This window comes from Muntiacus reevesi, chromosome 22 (assembly GCF_963930625.1).
Source record: "Muntiacus reevesi chromosome 22, mMunRee1.1, whole genome shotgun sequence".
NCBI classification, from domain to species: Eukaryota; Metazoa; Chordata; class Mammalia; order Artiodactyla; family Cervidae; genus Muntiacus; species Muntiacus reevesi.
In genome coordinates, this window is record NC_089270.1 from 24,441,906 (window position 1) to 24,462,992 (window position 21,087).

Below are 21,087 nucleotides of genomic sequence, written 5' to 3' on the forward strand. Positions count from 1 at the left end.
GTGGTAGACCAGAAAGAGCTGAGCGTAGCCTATGAGTAATAGCAACAGTCACCATCTATTTTGTGCCCAGGATTAGTTTTACTCCTACCTCGGGATTTATATACCTTATTTCTAACTTTTACAATGATACCTCAGGGTAGCTCTTTCTAGTCCTGTTTTACAGAAGAGAAAAGGAAGCTCAGATTTTACGTAACTTGCTAAGGTCAAAGTGTAGAAGGGGCAGAAATGAAGAGTTGAAACAGTTGCCTGACTCTGAAACCTAGGCCTTGTTTTCACACCATCCTGCATGACCAAGAGAATGCAGGCTAAGCCACTTTCATCAGAAGACGAGATTTTGCTATTTCCTAGAGCAGGGGTCACCAACCTCTGGGATCTAATACCTGATGATCTGAGGTGGAGCTGATGTCATAATGATCGAAATAAAGTACATAATAAATGTAGTGCACTTGAATCATCCCGAAACCATTCCCTCCACTCCCATCCCATCTATGGAAAAACTGTCTTCCGCAAAACCAGTCCCTGGTGCCAAAAGGGCTGGGGACCACTATCGTAGAGGATGAAGGAAAATGGGCACATTTATCCTCTGTAGGTAGAGACTTTAGTTCCATTCAGAGCACCAAGATAAAGAAAGCTACTTAAAAATACTTTTTGCCTATATGTCTAGTGGAATATGAGGAAAACCTCAGATCACTCCAGAATGTTCTTCTTCCTCTTGGGTAAATGGAAAATTACTATATTTTCCCCTTAAAAATTGTGCTTTTTCCCAAATGAAGGACATTTCACTTTGCTTGATTCCATCCATACTGACTCACAGACTTTTTTGTCAATGAGTCCAGTAATTACCATCTTGCAAGCATGCCTTGGTTTCCCTCCTTAGCACTTGACTCACATTTTTCATTGTCTGGGTGGAGATTCCTTCTTCAACCCCAATTTCTATTAAGGAAATTCTTGCCAACCTCTCAGGACCTGCAAAATATATTCTTTACTCAATGAAACTTCTCTTATTCTTAACCAAAAGCAATTTCTCCCTCCTCTGAATGTTCAAAAATACAGCATTGAATCATCTTCTATAGCTCTTATCACATTTTACCTTGAACAGAGCCACGGGTGCCATTAAATAAAAATCTCCCCCCTAGATTAGGTGTGTTAGGAAAGGGATTATAACTCCTTCATCTCAGATGCCCAAGGTGCATGGCACATGCTGGTATTGGGTGAATTAATGCTTCCAAGTCATTACACCCATGCCCATCACCTTGTTTTATGAGTCCATGTTGTTTATGTTCTCTTTGTTTATGTTAAGTCCTAGTCTCTTAAAACCTTTCCCCAAACTGTTTAGCCTTCCCCCCAACTCTTGGAATTTATGGACTAAAATTTTGGAACTTATGCACAGCTTGGAAGCATTATTTGTTTTAATACGTGTATGCTCTGTATTATATCTACTCCTGGAGCTAGTATCTATCTGGATGATGCTATTATTGATATTAATAATCTTTTTCACTTAACAAACACTATGGTCTCTCTGCTGAGTGCTTCACTTACCTTATCACATCCCCGACAGAACTCAAGGGTTGCCTGACTCTGTTTTTTAGCCTGTAACAGCCTTCTCTAGTGTAATATACTCCAGGGTTTTGACAATTAGATGGACAGTAAGATTCTAGAAGGCAGGGACCACAGCCTTCTTACTCATGTCTGTTGCAGGGCATGGTAGAGAATGCATGTGTGTATGCTCAATCACTTCAGTCCAGTCTTGTGTGACTCTTTGCAACTCTATGACTGTAGCCCACCAGGCTCCTCTGTCCACGGGATTCTTCAGGCAAGAACACTGGAGGGGGTAACCATTGCTCCCCTCCGGGATCTTCCCAATGCAGGGCTCAAACTGGAGTTTCCTGCATCTCCTGCATTACAGGTAGCTTCTTTACACTGAGCAACCAGGGAAGCCTCATGTAGAGAATAAATCCTCAATAAATGTTCCATCAGAGTTTTGGAACTCTAGCGAACTGACAAAACAAACAGTGCTTTAAAACTTGTTTTTTAAAAAATACCAGTGGAAATTTCATATTACTAATTATCAAGTGAGAACACTCCCTCTATCAGTTCATTAAATGGATGAGTTTTAGGCAAAAGAATGAAAGCCAGTGCTAAGCATCTTGTCTTTAAGCTTCCCTCCAGCTCCCTGCCAGCACCCCGCCTTGTTTATCTCTGGTCTATATTCACATTTGTGTCTGAAGAGAACATCGGTCTCCTCTTCATGAGCTGGAATGAATGAAAAGATCTGATGGGAACTTAAAAGCTCCCCCACAGGAAACTGTCCGAGCCGTGATTTACATCCTGGCTTTCTTATTAACTAACTGCCAGGCTTCAGAAAACTGGAGCCAACCCAAATGGGGACCCTGGCAGCTGGCATGAAGCGTGAGACCAGAAACCAGCGAGTCACAGTTGCTAGAGAGTGGAGGGAAAGGGGAGGATGGGAAGGGCAGGAGGACATGGCTTCTGGAAATTTACGGGTGCTCCTGATAAGGAGGAAGGTTCTTCGTGATTAGAGGACAACTCGCACCCTTGATCCCCATGTTAGGGGGAGAGTCAGAAAGGCCAGCCTGCTAAGGGTTCAAGAACAGGATTTGCTTTCTCCCTCACCAGGGCTTCCCTGGTGGCCCAGTTGATACAGAATCTGCTGCCAGTGCAGGAGATGCAAGAGACGCAGTTTCGATCCTTGGGTCAGGAAGATCCCCTGGAAAAGGAAATGGCAACCTGCCTGAGAGACTAACAATCAGCCACCTGTCTCAGAATGTGTAGGAGAGAAGAAAAGATGAGCAACCTAGAGAAGTGTAAACAAGGGATGACTGTTCACGGAAAACAGCTATCTTTCACATTACCCAAGAAACACTTGAAAATTTTGACTTCCCAACATACCAGGTAATGCAGACATTGTACAGAACCAGAAGGCTCCATCTTTTCAATTCCAATTTAAAAATAACAGTGGTGGTGGTGGTGGTTTAGTCGCTAAATTGTGTCTAACTCTTGGGACCACATGTACCGTAGCCTGCCAGGCTCCTCTGTCCATGGAATTCTCCAGGCAAGAATACTGGAGTGCTTCACCATTTCCTTCTCTAGGGGATCTTCCTGACTTGGGGATCAAACTCACATCTCCTGCATTACAGGCGGATTCTTTACCACTGAGGAACCAGGGAAGCAGGAAAAACAATAGTAAAAGGGAGAGATGGGAGTTGTCCCTTCATGGGTACAGAGTTCCAGTTTTGCAAGATGATATTCTGGAGAATTGCTGCACAATAATATGAATATATGTAACTACTGAACTGTACATAATGGCTAAGGTGATACATTTTTTTTAAAATATTTATTTTTATTTATTCACTTATTTGGCTATACCAGGTCTTAGTTGCAGCATGCAAACTCTTAGTTGCCGCATGTGGGATCTAGTTCCCCAACCAGGGATCGAACCCAGGCCCCCTGCACTAGGCGTGAAGAGTCAGTCACTGGACCACCAGGGAAGTCCCAAGATGGTAAATTTGATGTCATTTTTTTTTAACCACAATTAAAAATCTTTGAAACCTTAAAAAAAAAAAAAAAGAACAAAAAGGAAAAAGAAGACAACCAAATATATCGCAAAGAGGAAAATAAATTACAGCTCCTTTGGCTGTCTTATCCCCCTTTTTTTCTCTTAGCAAGTTGCCTGGTGAGTGAAAGTTGCTCACTCATGTCTTTGTGACACCATGGACCCCATGGAATTCTCCAGGTCAGAATACTGGAGTGAGTAGTCTTTCCATTCTCCAGGGGATCTTCCCAACCCAGGGAGCGAAGCCAGGTCTCCTGCATTGCAGGTGGATTCTTTACCAACTGAGCTATCAGGGAAGCCTCATGGTTATACACAAATATTCTTTCTCTTTATGTGGATAAAAGCGGGAGGGGGAAGAGAAATACACAGGCATTTGCAGAAACAGAGATCTTCCTCTGTCTTTGGAGAATATCTCTTTTTGAACCACTGGTCAATAGGATAGTTTAAAAATTACATTATGTGTAATAGGGGATGGCAAAGAAGCTTTTGAGTTCCAAAGAACAGATGACATTAAGTCTTTACTCAACATGCTAAGTTGCTTCAGTCATGTTTCTTTGCTACTCCATGGACTGTAGCCCACCAGGCTCCTCTGTCCATGGGATTTTCCAGGCAAGGATACTGGAGTTGGTTGCCATTTCCCACTCCACGGGATCTTCCTGACCCAGGGATCAAACCTACATCTCTTATGTCTCTTGCATTGGCAGGGGGGTTCTTTATCACTAGCACCACCTGGGAAGCCCAGTCTCCATCAGACTTTGTTTTAGAATCAAGTCCTTACTACTCAATTTCTGGACAAAAGTCTGATGGAAACTCATAGAGCTAACAATTAAGGACAGACAGGCCAATAGGAAAAGTAAGGAATCAAAATTTCTTCCCTTCTCAATTCTTATTCCTATCCCCCAGCACCATCCCCCCTCCCCCATTTTTTTCCTCTTTCTTATCCAGTTGGGAGACTAAGCTGTTTATATTGACTGCTTTGACTTTGGGAACGGACTGTTTTTGAATCTGGCTTGGTTTGCAGTTTTTTTCTTTTGGAGATGGGTGTTTGTTGATCAAAGCGACAAACAACAATGTTGTTTTAATTTATGCTTCCTTTAGTTCTGCAAATTTGGGGAGGAGGGCTTTTTTATAAGAGGTAATGAGGCAGAATCTTCTTAATGGCAAGGATATTTTCTCACCAAATTAAAACCCATGTATGCTTAAAAAAATAATGAAATAAAAGTAGCTTTTCTTTAGCGAGTAAATAAATCTTAAGGCAGGAAATTTCCCACACAGTTTGAGCTTGCTGTTCCTATCAATACAGGCTGGGGAAGGGGATAAACAGGACATTTTCTTTTCCTTTTTTTGTTCCTAACTTGAAGTAACAGAATGATTTACAGTAAGAAGAGTCTGATCAAAACATTTAAGATGTAATGCCTGAGAGGATTAAAGAGAAGGGTCAGTGGGGGGAACAGTTAGGAAGTGGAGTGGATGGGCCTTGTTAATTTTGTGTGGACCCTTCTTTAAAATCTCTTTCCTCATATAAGCAGCCATGTTTCTTTGCATCCTGCCCATAATAAATCTATTTGACTCAATACAAAATATCTAAGTTACTTTCCAAATAAGATGCTAACTTTATTGTTGTTGTTGTTCAGTTGTTAAGACGTGTCCAGCTCTTTGTGATCCCATGGACTGTAGCCAGTCAGGTTTTCCTGGCTAACTTTTTGAAAAGTGTATAAATCAGGGATTTTTAGAGAATCCACAGATTCTTGCAACCATTGCCATAATCCAGTTTTAGGGTATCTTCATCATCTCAGAAAGTTCCCTTATGCCTAATGCCTGCTCTCACCCCCAACGTCAGGCAACTCCTGATCTGTTGTTTGTCTCTATAGATTTGCCCTTTTCTAAATATTTCAAATAAATAGAATCATACAGTATGTAAATTCTTATGCCTGGTTTCTTTCTCTTACCATAATGTGTCTGAAGTTCTGCTATGAGCATCTGTATACGAGTCTTTGAGTGGACAGACAGAGGCTCTGTTAGTTTGGATTAAATGTAGCAGGTGGTAAGAAAAATCAAGAGCTCAAGGAAGATGCCCTGATTTCAAGCTTAAGCAACTAGTTGGATGATGACATAATTCACTGAAATGGGGAAGGTACCTTGGTACTGCATATAAATGGAAAGTGAAAAGTCAAAGTGTTATTCGTTCAGTTGTGTCCAACTCTTTGTGATCCCATGGAAGTAGAATCATAAAGTATTTGTTCTATTTGTGTCTGACTTACTTCACCAAGCATAATGTTAAGTTATGCATACATACCACATTTAACTTACCCATTCATCTGTTGATAGACACTTGCTTGAGTGGCTTCTACCTTTGGCTACTGTAAATAATAGCCCTACAAATGTGGGTGTATACGTATCTCTTCCAGTCCCTGCTTGCTTGGCATTTACTTTCAAAAAATTCCAAGATATAAGAGTTGGAAAATCTTTGCCATACTGAATCAGGCGGGAAGTGGGCAGGGCATAGCCTTCAAAAGAATAACATAGCCCTGGCTTTCGTGGTGGTTCAGTGGTAAGAAATCTGTCTGCCATTGCAGGAGACATGGGTTTGATCCCCACTCTGGAAAGATCCCACATGCCGAGGAGCAACTAAACCCACAATTACTGAGCCTGTGCTCTAGGGCCCAAGAGCTGTAACTACTGAAGCCGGAGTGCTCTAGAGCCCATGCTCTGAAATGAGAGAAGTCACTGCAATGAGAAGCCTGCAGCCTGCATACCTCAACTAGAGAGTAGACCCTGCCCACCACAGCTAGAGAAAGCCTGTGTGCATCAATGAAGACTCATCACAGCCAAACAAACAAGCAAAAAAGAATGACATAGACTGAGGAAAAACAACACAAACTGGTTAGAATCAGCTAGGTCCAAGACGGCAGATGAGTTGACTCCCGCTAGACCTTGAGCCTCAGTATGAGCTCATTGTAACACATCAACACCCCCAGGCGCCATGACAGTTCCAAGGCCAACAGTAAAGTGAACAAGTGAGAAGTGGCCCAATTCCTGGAAATCTCCACCCCCTCCCCCAAAGAGCTGGAATACTCCTCCCACTCATTAGCCTGTGAAATGACCCACTCCTATAAAAACTGAAAACCCCATACCCTGGTGCCACTCTTACCTTCTAAGATGACCCACCCTCTGTCTGGAGTGTTTCTAAATTAATCCACTTTTTATCGATCCCCTTGTCTCCCTCTCACTGTATTCTTTCTTCAATGAGACATCAAGAACCTGAGATTTATTAAGCCCTGAGACCAGGTTTGTGATCTCAGTTAAAAGACAGAGGGTTCAATTCCCATTCTGAGTTCAAGTCCCATTCTGAGTTCAAGTCCCTTTTCAATACTTTAACTCAGGAAAGCTGTAACAGTGCATCATCACTTGAATCATAGGTGCTCATGTGATCAGGTTAAGATCATAATTACAAATACCACTTGCACTGGGTGAGGCCAAAACTTTAAGAGATACTGAGTTTCACTGGACTCTTCTTAAACTCTAGACCTACAACTCAGCAAGCTGTTCATTTTTCCTTTTTTGAGATTTTGATGATACCACCTTGAATCAATCAAAACTTGAGGCTCAAGTTCCTTATAAAATTTTTCCGATAATATATGGGATCTGGGGCTCAGTTGTGTCTGACTCTTCGTGACCCCATGGACTGTAGCCCACCAGGCTCTTCTGTCCATGGGATTTCTCAGGCAAGAATACTGGAGCAGGTTGCCATTTCCTTCTCCAGGGGATCCTCCCAACCCAGGGATCAAACCCATGTCCTCCTGCGTCTCCTGCATTGGCAGGTGAATTCTTTACCACTGAGTCACTTGGGAAATGTTGGGGTCCTGAGAGTGACCCAGTTGTCTTTGCTTTTGTGATAAGTTCACTGGGCACTTCATAATGTGCTTAGTTTTCTGTGGTTCATCAAGTCAGACCGGTCTGCAATGAGACAGTTCAATTTACCAAGATAGCACTTATCAGGGAATGAAGTTGTGACATGGGGTCAGGATGTCACACCTGATGGCAGAGAGAGAGATTAGACACACACCAGCAAACTGCAGGGAGAGGTTTTGAAGGAAAGGGTAAACACAGTACTAGTTGCACTAACTTGTATTTTACTCTTAGAAACACCACTGTTCTCCGCACACAAACAGAGCATGCAGCTCTTGGAAAATTACAGAATGGGGCAATGTTTTCATTCTACCTAGCTCGTGAGAGAGCGCTGAGAATTGCTAGGAAGTAAGTTATTAAAATCAGCACACTTAGACAGCCACGAACGTCAGAAAACACCATTCTAATTTAAGAGATGTGGCAAAAAGCAGCAAAATCCACAGAACAGTCCAGCATGCCAGGAAAGGAGTCAATCTCACCATTGCTGGAAGGAAAACTACGTGGGCCTAGGCCTTGGGAACATGCTCCCTGCAATGGCTGTTCCTTCTGATTCCAAGCTCTACACCCAGGGTACAGAGGGAAAGCCACAACTTCCTGGAACACCTTCCAGAATGCCCCACCCTCCACTGGAATGGGAGGTGGGACAAGAAATTAAACACAGGGTATCAGTGGCAGGGAGATAAGAGATTAAAAAAAAAAAACACCACCAAAACCTGTACTCTAGCCAGGCCACACACGTGGATTAAGTGCCTCATAGGCAGAGCTGTGGCCACTTGCAGATTTGGGGGTTCTGATGTGAAGAGTCAGCTCACTGAAAAAGACCCTGATCCTGGAAAAGACTGAAGGTAAAAGGGGGGTGGCAGAGGATGAGATGGTTGGATGGCATCACCAACTCAATGGACATGAGTTTAAGCAAGCACCAGGAGATGATGAAGGTCAGAGCAGCATGGCATGCTGCAGTCCATGGGGTCTCAAAGAGTCGGACATGACTAAGCAACAACAACTCTAATATGAGGCCCGTGGGCAGAGGCTCATTTTCACTCAAAGCCCTCAGAGGTCCTGTTATACAGGCAGTAAATCTCTCCTGCCTACCTCTGGATGACATGGTCAGGGACGGACTCCCAAGGGAGAACTGCAGAAACCCAAGCCTTTCTTTAGGAGGGGGATCATTCCCCCTCAATCAGTTAATTCTCACTCTAGGCTGTACCTGCAAAACTCTTGGGAGGCTTATAAAACCAGAGGGCCAGGACCAACCCCAAACCAACAAGTCAGAATTTGGGGCGATGATCCCATAAGGTAAGGTAAGGTGAAGTCGTTCAGTCATGACCGACTCTTTGTGACCCCACGGACTGTAGCCTACCAGGCTCTTCCATCCATGGGATTTTCCAGGCAAGAGTACTGGAGTGAGTTGACATTTCCCATAGCTAATTTTAAAAGCTCCACAGATGATTCTTATGTGCAGCTAAGGAATCACAGTCATTAGTCAACTTGGGCTTCTAGCTACATAAACTCAAGAGGAATTATCAATCAACAATGTATTGCATACATTTCATAAGGTGAAACAGAGGTCCCTTTCAAGAAATACAACTTAGGAAGCTCTATTAGTTAGCTAGGGTTGCTGTAACAAAATACTTGTCTTAAGCAACAGAAATGAATATTCTCAGTTCTGGGCGCTAGAGGTTCAAGAATAAGATGTCAACAGGTTTATTTTCTCCTGAGGCCTCTCTCCTTAGCTTGCAGGAGGCCACCTTTTCATTGCTTCCTCGCGTGGTCTTTCCTCTGTGTATATCTCTTGGTGCTTCTTTGCATGTCCAAATTTCTTCTTATAAGGACAGGAGTCAGGTTGGATTGAGACTCACCTTAACGGTCTCATTTTAACTTAAGTATATATTTAAAGGCCCTATTGCCAAATATAGTCACATTCTGAGATACTGGGGGTTGGGACTTCAATATATGAATTTGGGGGGTAGGAGGATGGAGCCACAATTCAGTCCATAACATAAGTTCTTCAGATGACAAGGTGGCTATCCTAAATAAATTCTTTGACTTCACAAATACCAAATGTTTCATTTACTTAAGAAGTCAAAATTTCCTGATGACTAAGCAAACCCATTAGGAAAAGAGTAATTTTTGAAATTATGTGTATGCTGAGCATCCCACATGGTAACGAAGGGCTTACAGAGAAAACACTTTTAAATGGCCAGAATTAATGCCAGGAAGTAGCTCACCTATTTCAAAATCTGGTTCATTATTTTCAACTGCTAGGAAACAAGTGCTAGACATATTTGGTACGTGTAACCCAGGTAAGAAATTGTTTGAACAGTCTGACAAGGTGTCTTAAAATGGCAGCTTGGGTGAAACAGGTGTCATGACTCTGGTTCCAACAGAACCAAGAAGGCAAATGGACTAAACTGAACCTGGGGGATTGGAGTGCCTAGAAGGCTCATGCCCTGTCTCAAGGGCCTTGCAGAAAGTGGGCTCACTGTTCCTTGAGCTCCAATCTAAAAAAAATAAAGGACATCTGGATTTTTCACATGAAAATTTCCAGTTTTCAACATTGAAAATGAATTCAAGTAAAAAAACATCACCATTCTGTGGGCCAAATAAAACATAGCTTCAGGAGAGTCTGGGCTGCTTTGCTTTTGGTGTAAAGCCATAGGGTGACCAGGTTCTAGTCTTGACTTGGAAGCCATGTGACTCTGCCATCAGTTCATCTGGAATTCACCTTGAAAATTGTGAGATGTCTTATGAGAGTGTCATGGAAGTCAGGTACACAACTCTTTCATTCTCTGTTGGAAGAAATGCCAGAGTCCCCAAGTCCAAAAAGATTTCAAGCACAGACTCAAGAACTCCTAAGATCCTAGCATCTGAACAGAAGCATCTGAACAGGCCAATTTCACTGGCCTGTTCGCTCTTTCAATTAGTTTCAAGCCAACTGAAGATAACCTTTCCTGGAATGGATTTAGCTAGTTGAAAAGTTTTGATTTGGAACTAATACTATATATTAATATGCTAATGCAAATTTAGGGCTTCCCCAGTGACTCAGACAATAAAGAATCTGCATACAATGAAGGAGACCTGTGTTCAATCCCTGGGTCAGGAAGATCCCCTGGAGAAGGGTATAGCAACCCACTCCAGTATTCTTGCCTGGAGAATCCCATGGACAGAGAAACCTGGCAGGCTACAGTCCATGAAGTTGCAAAGAGTCAGACACAACTGAGCACACATGCATGCAATGCAAATTTATTGAAATAATGCATTATTTCAATAAATACTTTCTAGAATTTCAGAGATTGATGCGTGTGTGCGTGTTAAGTCGCTTCAGTCATGTCTGATTCTCTGCAGCCCTATACTGGAGAATACTGAAGTGAGTTGCCATGCCCTCCTCCAGGGATCTTCCCCACCCAGGGATCAAACCTGAATCTTTTATGTCTCCTGCATTGGCAGGCGGGTTCTTACCCGCCTGGGTTCTTTTCCCACGGGCGCCACCTGGGAAGCCCGTCAGAGATTTATACAGTGACTTAAATTGGCCACCTGCTGTGAAGAGCTGACTCATTTGAAAAGACCCTGATGTTGGGAAAGATTGAAGGCAGGAGGAGAAGGGGGCGACAGAGGATGAAATGGTTAGATGGCATCACTGACTCAATGGACATGAGTTTGGGTAGACTCCGGGATTTGGTGATGGACAGGGAGGCCTGGCGTGCTGCAGTTCATGGGGTCACAAATAGTCGGACACGACTGAGCGACTGAACTGAACTGAACTAAATCAACAAACCTCAAAGTCCTTTTTCAGGAGAAAATACCCCTCGAGAAGCAAGGGTAACTATCCACTGCAGGACAGTTAACAGAGTTCTACCCAGGAACCTAGGGACATAGCTCTGGGCTCATTTCTAAATAAACAACTCTCTGAATCAATTTCTCTGATCTTCAGTTTGACTATAAAGTTCTTGGGACTTTTCATCCCTAAGATCCATTATTCTAGTTACCAAAATTAAACTATTAATTCTCAATTCTGCAACCAGCTATGAGGCCCTAGGAAATGACAAAAATCAACTTGGTTAAATCACTTTAACCTGTGTCTAAGTATTCCAGTCTTATTGTTGCCAGCTACAGAACTTTATCATGTTGGATGGGTATCAGAACTCAATGTAGAAGCACTTAGATGTTTTCAAATGCAGGGAGTTTTATAAATGCATAGAACACAAGTGGCAAGGGACAATTCTTGAAGCCACAGTAAATACAATTCATTAACAGGAAAATATTTTTGAAATCTCTGGCTTTAAAAGCAACTGGATAGCTCTTTGTTCTCAGAGGCAGAAGCAAGATGACAAATGGAACATCATTGCTTGGAAAGCATCAGAATAACATGCACACACTGCCGCCGCTGTGGCTCTAAAGCCTACCACCTTAAGAAGTCAACCTGTGGCAAGTGTGGCCACCCTGCCGAGCAAAAGAGAAAGTATAAGTGGAGTGCTAAAGCTAAAGGGTGAAATACCACAGGGACTGGTTGAATGAGGCACCTAAAAATTGTATACCGCAGATTCAGGCATGGATTCTGTGAAGGAACAACACCTAAACCCAAGCTAGCGGCTGTTACAGCATTTAGTTCATCTTAAAGGATTTCCACGATTAGTCCGGCAATAGATGTTCTGTTTTTGTTTTTTTTCTTCTAAAAGCAACTGGATAATTAAAAGTGATGCTGGTTTTAAAATTTCATCATGGACTGCTGTGATAGGCAGAATTCTAAAGATGGTCCCAAGATTTCTGCTTCCTGGTTACTCGATCAAGCATTAATTTAGATAGTACTGGGAAGAGAGTATGCAGATGCAATTATGTTTCCAAGTTGAATGACTTTAAGATACAGAGATTATTCAGGAGAGTCTGACCCAATCAGATGAGTCTTCTTAAAGCAGTAAGGAAGACAGAGAGATTTAAACAAGGGGCATGGAAGGGTAGGGAAGGGAGTGAGAAATCGATGTGTTTTGCAAGCTTGAAGATAGAAGGGGCCCATGTGAGAAAAAGATATAGGCTGCCCCTAGGTGCAGATGGGTTACCCAGCTGGCTCCGTGGTGAAGAATCTGCCTGCCAATGTAGGAGATGAAGGAGATATGAGTTCGATCCCTGGGTCAGGAAGATCTCCTAGAGTAGGAAATGGCAACCTACTCCAGTATTCTTGCCTGGATGATTCATTGGACAGAGGAGACTGGAAAGCTACAGTCCATGGAGTTGTAAAAAGTCAGACCCAGCTGAGCGACTGAGCAGGCACACCCTAGGAGCAGAGAACTGCTCTAAATGACAGCCAGGGAGGAAACCCAGGAACTGAATTGAACCAACCATCTGAATGAGTCTGAAAGTGGATTTTTCCAAGAGCCTCCAGATAAGAACCCAGCCGGGGTGATACTTCATTTCAACCTTAAGACCATCAGCATAGAACTCAACTGAGTCATACAGGACTCCTGACCTGTAGAACTATGAGGCAATATATTCGTGCTGCTCTAAGACGCCATGTTTGCAGTAATTTATTACACAGCAATAGAAAACTAACACATGTGTTGCCAGCAACAAATGTCAAGAAGGTTGTGAAGCTACTGGAACTGTATTGTAGGATGATGCCACGACTTTGGAAAATAGTATGAAAGTTTCTTATTAGGCAAACATACATCTACCCTATGATCCAGCATCTCATCTAAGAGGATGAGAACATATGGCTACAAAAGGGCTTGAACACTAGTATCCACAGTAGCTTTATTCATAATAACCCCACACTGGATACAGCCCAAATGTCCATCAACAGGAGGATGGATAAACAATGAACACAGACAACACCATGGATGAAGTTTAAAAACATTATGTTGAGCAAAAAAAATACCGTACAGAAGAGTACATACTGTGTTATTTCATGTGTAAGCTTTAGAAGAGGCAAATCTAATCTCTGGTGAAATAAATCAGAATACTGGATGCTTGGGGGTGGGGGATGGACTGGGATGGGGCCTGGAGTTTATGGGGGTGATGAAAATGGTCTGTCTTAACAGAGGCGTAGACTACATAGGTATATACATTTATCAGGACTCTGAAAATGGAACTGTAACACTGAAGCATACCTTTCAGCTTGTAAATGATATCTCAATAAAAATATATTGAAAAATAAATTTTAAAAAATTCAAACCTGTAGTGTTACAGACTGGTTATTACTAAGGTGTTAATTGGTGGATCAGATGGTAAAGAATCTGCCTGTAATGCCTGAGACCCAGGTTCCGCTGGAGGAGGGAATGGCTACCGGCTCCAGCATTCTTGCCTGGAGAATCCCATGAACAGAGGAACCTGGAGGGCTACAGTCCATGGGGTAGCAAAGAGTTGGACATGACTGAGCAACTAACACTAGGTGTATCCATTTAAAAGCACAGGGGGGAAGAATTAATCCAGAGGTGAGGGCATATGGCCCTCTGAGCAGCTGGATGAAAAACTGTTGGGCAGTGAGGACTATCTTCAGTTCAGTTCAGTTCAGTTGCTCAATCGTGTCCAACTCTTTGTGACCCCACAGACCACAGCACACCAGGTCTCCTGAGGACCTGAAACCACTCCAGAGACTCAAATTGTCCTGTAAAAACCTACTATAAGTTTATTTTATGCCCAGGTCCAAAATGCTAAAATGGGCTTCCCTGGTCGCTCAGATGGTAAAGAATCCACTCGCAATGCAGGAGACGTTGGTTCAATCCCTGGTTGGGAAGATCCCCTGGAGGACAACATGGCAACACACCCCAGTATTCTTGCCTGGAGAATCTGCATGGACCAGAGGAGCCTGGCGGGCTGCAGTCTGTAGGGGTTGCAAAGAGCTGGACACGACTGAGCGACTAAACATACACGAACAGCAAAGATGCCAATGGGGCTGCAGTGACCCAAGCAGGAAGGCCTTTGAAGGGAGCTGAGGGCTAAGGGACAAGTGGGAAGAGCCCTGAGACTCCCGTAAGAGGGAGATGGAGCTTCAGGCTCTCAGATCTGACAGTCACGGGTCAGCAACCCACAGGGGTGGCCTCCATGTGACACCCAGCACACTGACCTCAAAGGCCTCCGGGGATATAGATGCACACCTGCATTCCTGGTCTCTTTAGTGTTAACACACTGGGGAACACACAATACATTGTGATGGGCTGCTACAGGCCTTCTTTTTATTGAAGTGGAGTTGATGTATCAATATAATACTGTATAAGTAACAAGGGAACAAGGTTTAAAGGCCATCCTCTTATAGTTATTATAAAATATTGGCTATATTCCCCATGTTGTACAATATATCCATACAGCTTATTTTATACTTAATTGTTTCTACTTCTTAATCCCCTACTTCTATACGGCCCTTCCTCCCTCCCCCGTCCTCACCGGTAACTGCTAGTTTGTTCTCTGTATCCGTGTAAACTCATCTTTTCTAAGTTGGTGGAGAGGCTTCTCAAAGCTCATAGAAATGTCACTGGATTCTGCAGGCTTACACTTTGGTACTTGGGAAGGGACTTTAAACAGAGCCAACAATTGTAGGCTAAAATTTTCTCAGTTTGACTGACATGGGTTTAAACCAAAATGATCAACATGAGAAACTGTGTTTTAAAATGTGGGCTGCATTTTTTCTAAGGGGCTCTAATGGTTATACAGTGGTGTGTGTGTATGCATATGTGTGTGTGTGTGTGTGTGTGTGGAGGAGGGAGTGTAAAGTAGTAGAGCCACTTGATTGCCAAGGTGTCTTCGATCTGTTGGACTCTGTCCTTAACAAGTTCCATGGGTATGTGGGAAGTGATTGGTACTCAGCCCTCTCCAGAGGGGAAGTCAATAAGGTCACATGGGGAAGCTGTGCTAGGGAGAGGAGAGGTGAGCTAAAGGATGGGCCTTGAGAATTTACAACGAGAGTTAAAATGAGACCAGTTAGTAAGAGCAGGCACTGGAATCAAACGTTCAGGTAGTCAACTAGAGAAGGAAGAATGGAATCTCGATGATATTCTTTCTTAGGTGAGTCTTTCGTTTGTTTAATCATAACAATGATTTGGAAAAACTTTACTGGTGAGTCAATAATGGGTTTGGCTACCAGGACTTCCCAGGTGGCGTTACTGGTAAAGAATCTGCCTGCCAATGCAGGAGACCCAAGAGGTATGGGTTCAATCCTGGGGTCAGGAAAATCCCCTGGAGGAGGGCATGGCAACCCACTCCAGTATTCTTGCCTGGGGAATTCCATGGACAGAGGAGCCTGGTGGGCTACAGCCCAGAGGGTCGCAAAGAGTAAAAAATGACTAAAGCGACTGAGAATGCACACACTGTTACAATGCCCTAATTATTTCTTAAAAAAGTTTTACCAGGAAATGATGCAAAGTGACGCTGAATCCACAGGTTTTGTTCTTTTATGTAAGTGTTAGGTATCTGACTCATCAGTTTTGCAACCTGATTGATTTTGATACTAAACAGTATTTGATATTTTGGCTTTGAGTGGAGCTGAGAATATTCACTCATTTTTCCATCCAAAGGTGCCAACATTGGCCATTACTTGGATCCTACCATTTATGTGTGCATGTATGTGTGCACACACGCGTGCGTGCACACACACACACACACACACACACACACACACACGGTTTAGAAGGGGTTGCTGCAGGAACGCTTACTAAACTCTTACCACACAGTTAGAATTCATTGTTCCCAGCTTGTGTCCCTCACTTGAAAATGAGGTCTTTGGGTGAATGCAGTGGTTTGTCTTCTTTATCCTTTATTCTTAATACCTAACAGAGTATCTGACACATAGTTGATGGAAGTATTTTTAGTCTTGCTATTTCCTGTTATATTCTCTATGGAGATGAAAAAACAGCCCCGGTTTTTCTTTTTCTACATGAAGACACACATTCATGGCTCAATCTCAAATCCAGCCACATAACCTTTCCTTGGCTTTTCTATCTTTAGACCCTCCCCCCACCCAATGTTCTTTCAGAAATGAGGCAAGAGTTTCTGAAAAACCTGGTGAATTCCAATTAGGGCAGGGAACACAAATCACCAACGCTTGGGGTTTGAACACCTGGCATTTGGGTGGCCAGCTCCCCTCCTTCACAGTCTGGTGAGTGCCAAGCACATGTAATGTGCACTCTCCTAATTTTTACAACTGCTGTGTGACTGTGGGGATAGATTATCAAGAGTGCGGAAAAGCCCTTGGTCACTGCAAAACAGGTTATCAGCTTCACTTCATGTAGAAAAGGTTCAGAGGTGAAGGGAGATATCTGAATCGCAAACCAATGGTTTCCCAACAACCCCACGAATGTACTGAACTCTACAAAAATAGGACCAATTCCAGGACTGCCCCATGTGACCACAAGTCCTTGGAAAGGGTCCTGAAACCAGTACAGTCTGCAGGGGACCAGGTGTGACTCTGTCTTGACTTACTGGTCAGGCTTGGCGACAGTCTGTTCTCTGTGTTTGCGTGTATCAGGAAACCCAATAGTTACAGAGCTGAGAAACAGGCTTCCTCTATAATTAGTGCAATAGGCCAATGGATGTCACTGTTGCACCATGGAAACAGAATCTCAACCCTGATGGGACGAGGGACAGCAAACAGCAGTGCACTCACTGCTTGGTTACTTTAACAGAGCAGAGAGCACCTTGAACCAAAGGGAAAGTACTTTAAGTGGATGGTCAGATGTTGTGATTTATACATATATTCGATCATTCAGATCTTCACTTGCAGTTCCTGGCTCACAGCTCCTAAACTCTTGGAATTTCCTAAGTGATAGGAGCTTACAGGTGTCTCTTATTAGGTTAACGAGGTCTGGTTGCCAATGCAGACAACCTTGTGATGAGCGGGTTGTAACTTTCAGTCCCACGCCTAGACCCAGAGGGCCTGGAGGTTGACTTCAATCACCAATGGCCAGTGGTTTAGTCAATTGGGCCTATGCAATAAAGCTTCCATAAAAAAGGATACGTGTGTATGTGTGTGGGGGGGGTGGGGGGCGGGGAGGTTTCAGAGAGTTTCCAGGCTGGGGAACACATGGGCCTTGGGGAGGGTGGAGCGCCTGGAGAGAGGATGGAAGCACAAACCCTCTCCCTGTAGCTCGCCCTGTGTGTTTCTTCCATCCGGCTGTCCTGAGTTACAGTCTTTGACAATAAACCAGTAATCTAACAAGTGAAATGTTTTTCTGAGTTCTGTGAGCCACTCTAGCAAATTCACTGAACCCAAAGAGGGGTCTGGGGGCAATGCAGGAGACCCCGGTTGAACTCCTGGGTTGGGAAGATCCCCTGGGGAAGGGAATGGCAACCCTTTCCAGTATTCTTGCTGGAAAATCCCAGGGACAGAGGAGCCTGGCAGGCTACAGTCCTTGGGGTCGCAGAGTCGAACATGTCTGAGAGGCTAACACACAGGTAACAGCCTGGACTTGTGACTGTCATTCTGAGTGGGAAGCCATCACTACAACCTCCAATTTGTAGTGTATAGGTCAGAAGCACAGGTAACAACCTGGGCTGCATCTAGTTCTGAAGTGTGTGTGTTTGTGTGGGAATGAACCCTTAACCTACAAAATCTGATGCCATCTCTGTGTAGTGTCAGAACTGAGTTGAATTCTCAGACTTCCTGCTGGTGACAAGGAATTGCTTCTTGGGGTGGAGAAATCCCTACCACACACACACGCACATACAGAAATTGGGGTCAGAATGCCAAAAGAGATGGTAATTATTATTCCACTTTTAATTTTTAGAGCTAGCAATGAGCAGGTACATTTGGGTTAAGGCGAAACATTCAAGTTAAGGCAAATAGCTTTGAACAGAGTAGGGCCTTTGGATGAATGTATCTGTCATCTACCTATCAGGGGAAAAGCTGAAAAAATGAATCAAACCAAGTCCTTGGACTTCAAATATTGGGTTTCTTCCATTCCACATGACTGCCTTTCACAATTAAACAATGCGCAAAATTATTTTTAAAATACATATGCTGATACTTAGAGTGAGACATCTCATCATATCAATGGCCTGGCATAAATATTTTGGAAGGAATCCTCAACCCGTATAATGAAAGCCCCTTGTTTTCCAATGACCCGAGACAGAAATCCCAGTGGCATTTCCTGGCAGTTCTTAATGTCTTTAGAGCTGTCACAGGTCATAGGCTATAATCATTCTTGGGTTTTCTGATGATGAGACCTGTCACTGCTGTCAGACAGGCTTAACTGGCCTTTAGGGACACTTTCTTAAAATATAAGTAAATTGGGCAACTAATCCTATACTTGTGTCTTGGTTCTTCTAGGAGTCTTGAAGTCTAGATTTGGAGAAGGAAAGGTTAAGGGAGCAATCCTGGAGAGAAGTGACACGGGAATTTCTTTGTGTTTATCTTAAAGACATACCACTCAATATTTAGCCCAGTAACAATCACCCCCATTTCCTGGCCAATAGTCATTCTTGGTCTTGGGCACATTTAATATTTTCAGATAGAAATGATGGGAGATCCTCTTATTGACCCAGAATATATATATATATATATGTGTGTGTGTGTGTGTGTGTGTATACACACACTATATTATACTATTATATATTTAGTGATTTATCGCTTCTCGGTCTTTTGGCTAAGATCAAGTGTATTTAGTGATTTAATTTATATATTTAATGATTACACATTTATAATTATAAATTTATTATATATATAAACTATCAAATCATTTAACAAGTATGAGTTATACTCATGTCCCTGGCCATGAGTCTGAAGAGACTGACAATGGACTATGGGCCCCAAGACTTCACTTGTAGGTGCCAGGAATCTGAGATTAAAGCTGCACTTAGGTGGGTGCCACTTGCATGTAATACCCAGTAGGCTGTTTCTTTTTCCCTTAAACAATTTGGAAAGCACGAAAGTGATACACAGACATTGGTTTAATTTTCAATGACATCAGTCACTCCTCTATTTAGTTAGTACTAAGCACCCACTACCTGGAGAAGGAAATGGCAACCCACTCCAGTATTCTTGCCTGGAAAATCCCATGGACAGAGAAGCCTATTAGGCTACAGTTCATGGGGTTGCAAAGAGTCAGACACGACTGAGCGACTTCACTTAAGCACCCACTAAGCATAAAAACCAATGGTAACAGAGTTCACTTCTTTCTGACTAAAGCCATTTTCACCAGTTTAACCCACACTTAGCCAAAGCCACACAGCAGGACAAGGCAGAAGTTAAGACAGCCAAACAGAGCTCAGGTCACGAGCTGTGTGACTTGGGGTTAACCACTTTCCTCCTCTGGGTTTCAATTTTCTCATCTGCAAAATGGAGATAAGAAGCTGTTGATACGATAGCATATGACAATGGTTACCTTCACTCGGTTATTTTCTACACGCTAGACCCTGAGAGTGGCACCTTAGAACAAATGTGACTGGCAGTCATCCCGACTTGCTCCCTCTTTCTCTACTCTCACACCTGAAGAGTCACCAAGTCATGCGATCTTATCTCTGGAAGATTTATCAGACCCATCCCCTCCTTCCATGGCCCTAGTTCCAGCCCTCATTATCCCTTGGTGTTCTAAATTGGTCTCCCTGCTTTCACTCGTGTGCCCCTTAAATCCATTCTCTGCATATTGACCACAGCAATCAGTTTAAACAAAAGCATGCTACTGCCTCACTAACAGCCCATCAATGGCTCTCCACCTTTCTGACCATGAAATTTTCCAGGCAAGAATACTGGAGTAAGTTGCCATTCCCTTCCTCAAGGGATCTTCCTGACCCAAGGATCAAACCTGGGTTTCCTGCATTGCAAGCAGACTCGTTAGCATCTGAGCCACCAGGAAGGCCCAGCAAAAAGCAGAAGCTCTTAGACTGGCAAACAAGGTTTCCTGTCTGTCTACCCCGGATTTAGCATCCCCTGCCCAATACACACACACTCTCTAGGCTGCTTTTCATCTCTGTATCTTGTTTATGCTTCAGTGTTGCAACACTGAATTACACCTCTGTTCCTCTTTTAAGACTCAGCTCAGTTTAGGCAACTCAGGAAAGCCTTCTCTGATGCTTCTGCTTTCTTAGCATACCTCCCAAGCTGGATCAGGGGCTCTTTCCCCTGACCATTATCACGTGTTTGCAGCTCCTGTACGTGTCTATTTCACTGCATCTGTTTGGCAATTTATTTATTTATTAGTATTTCTCCCTTACTAGACTCTTCTCCATAAGGACAAAAAGCATGTCTTCTTCGCCCTTCTATCCCCATCACCTGGCACTGTTCCTGGCACACAGCCAGGGCTCAGGAAACAAAGTGAATGCAGGAGTGAAAACAACAGCGTGACGCCAGGTCATGCTTTTTGTGTACACCATGCCCCATCTCAAATATGCCCTATGTCTGAGACACTGGGTCTCAACTAGGGGTAATTTTGCTCCCAGGGGGACATTTTTCAGTGCCTGGAAACCTTCAGGCTATCACAAGGATGGGGGCGGGGGGCAGGGGGTGGCGGGGAGAGGGAATGTGCTTCTAGCATCCAGTGGATAGAGGCCACGGATGCTGCCTAACAGTGCCTAGGACAGCCCTACCACACAACCCACAATGGAGAATTATCCAGCCCCAATTGTTAATATTGATAAGAGCCAAAATCGAAAAATCCTGATCTAGAACAGGATCTGGAACGTGG

The 21,087-nt window shown here is 43.4% G+C and overlaps 2 protein-coding genes and 1 pseudogene across 2 annotated transcripts in view; 1 reads left to right on the forward strand and 2 right to left on the reverse strand.

Annotated features, from left to right (window-relative positions):
• The window catches only part of SEPTIN11 (septin 11), a 445,529-nt gene that overhangs the window by 306,911 nt on the left and 117,531 nt on the right, over positions 1-21,087 (reverse strand). The gene's annotated exons all lie outside the window — the stretch shown is intronic.
• The window catches only part of SHROOM3 (shroom family member 3), a 172,706-nt gene that overhangs the window by 89,550 nt on the left and 62,069 nt on the right, over positions 1-21,087 (reverse strand). The gene's annotated exons all lie outside the window — the stretch shown is intronic.
• On the forward strand, positions 11,808-12,099 carry LOC136152794 (large ribosomal subunit protein eL37 pseudogene; annotated as a pseudogene).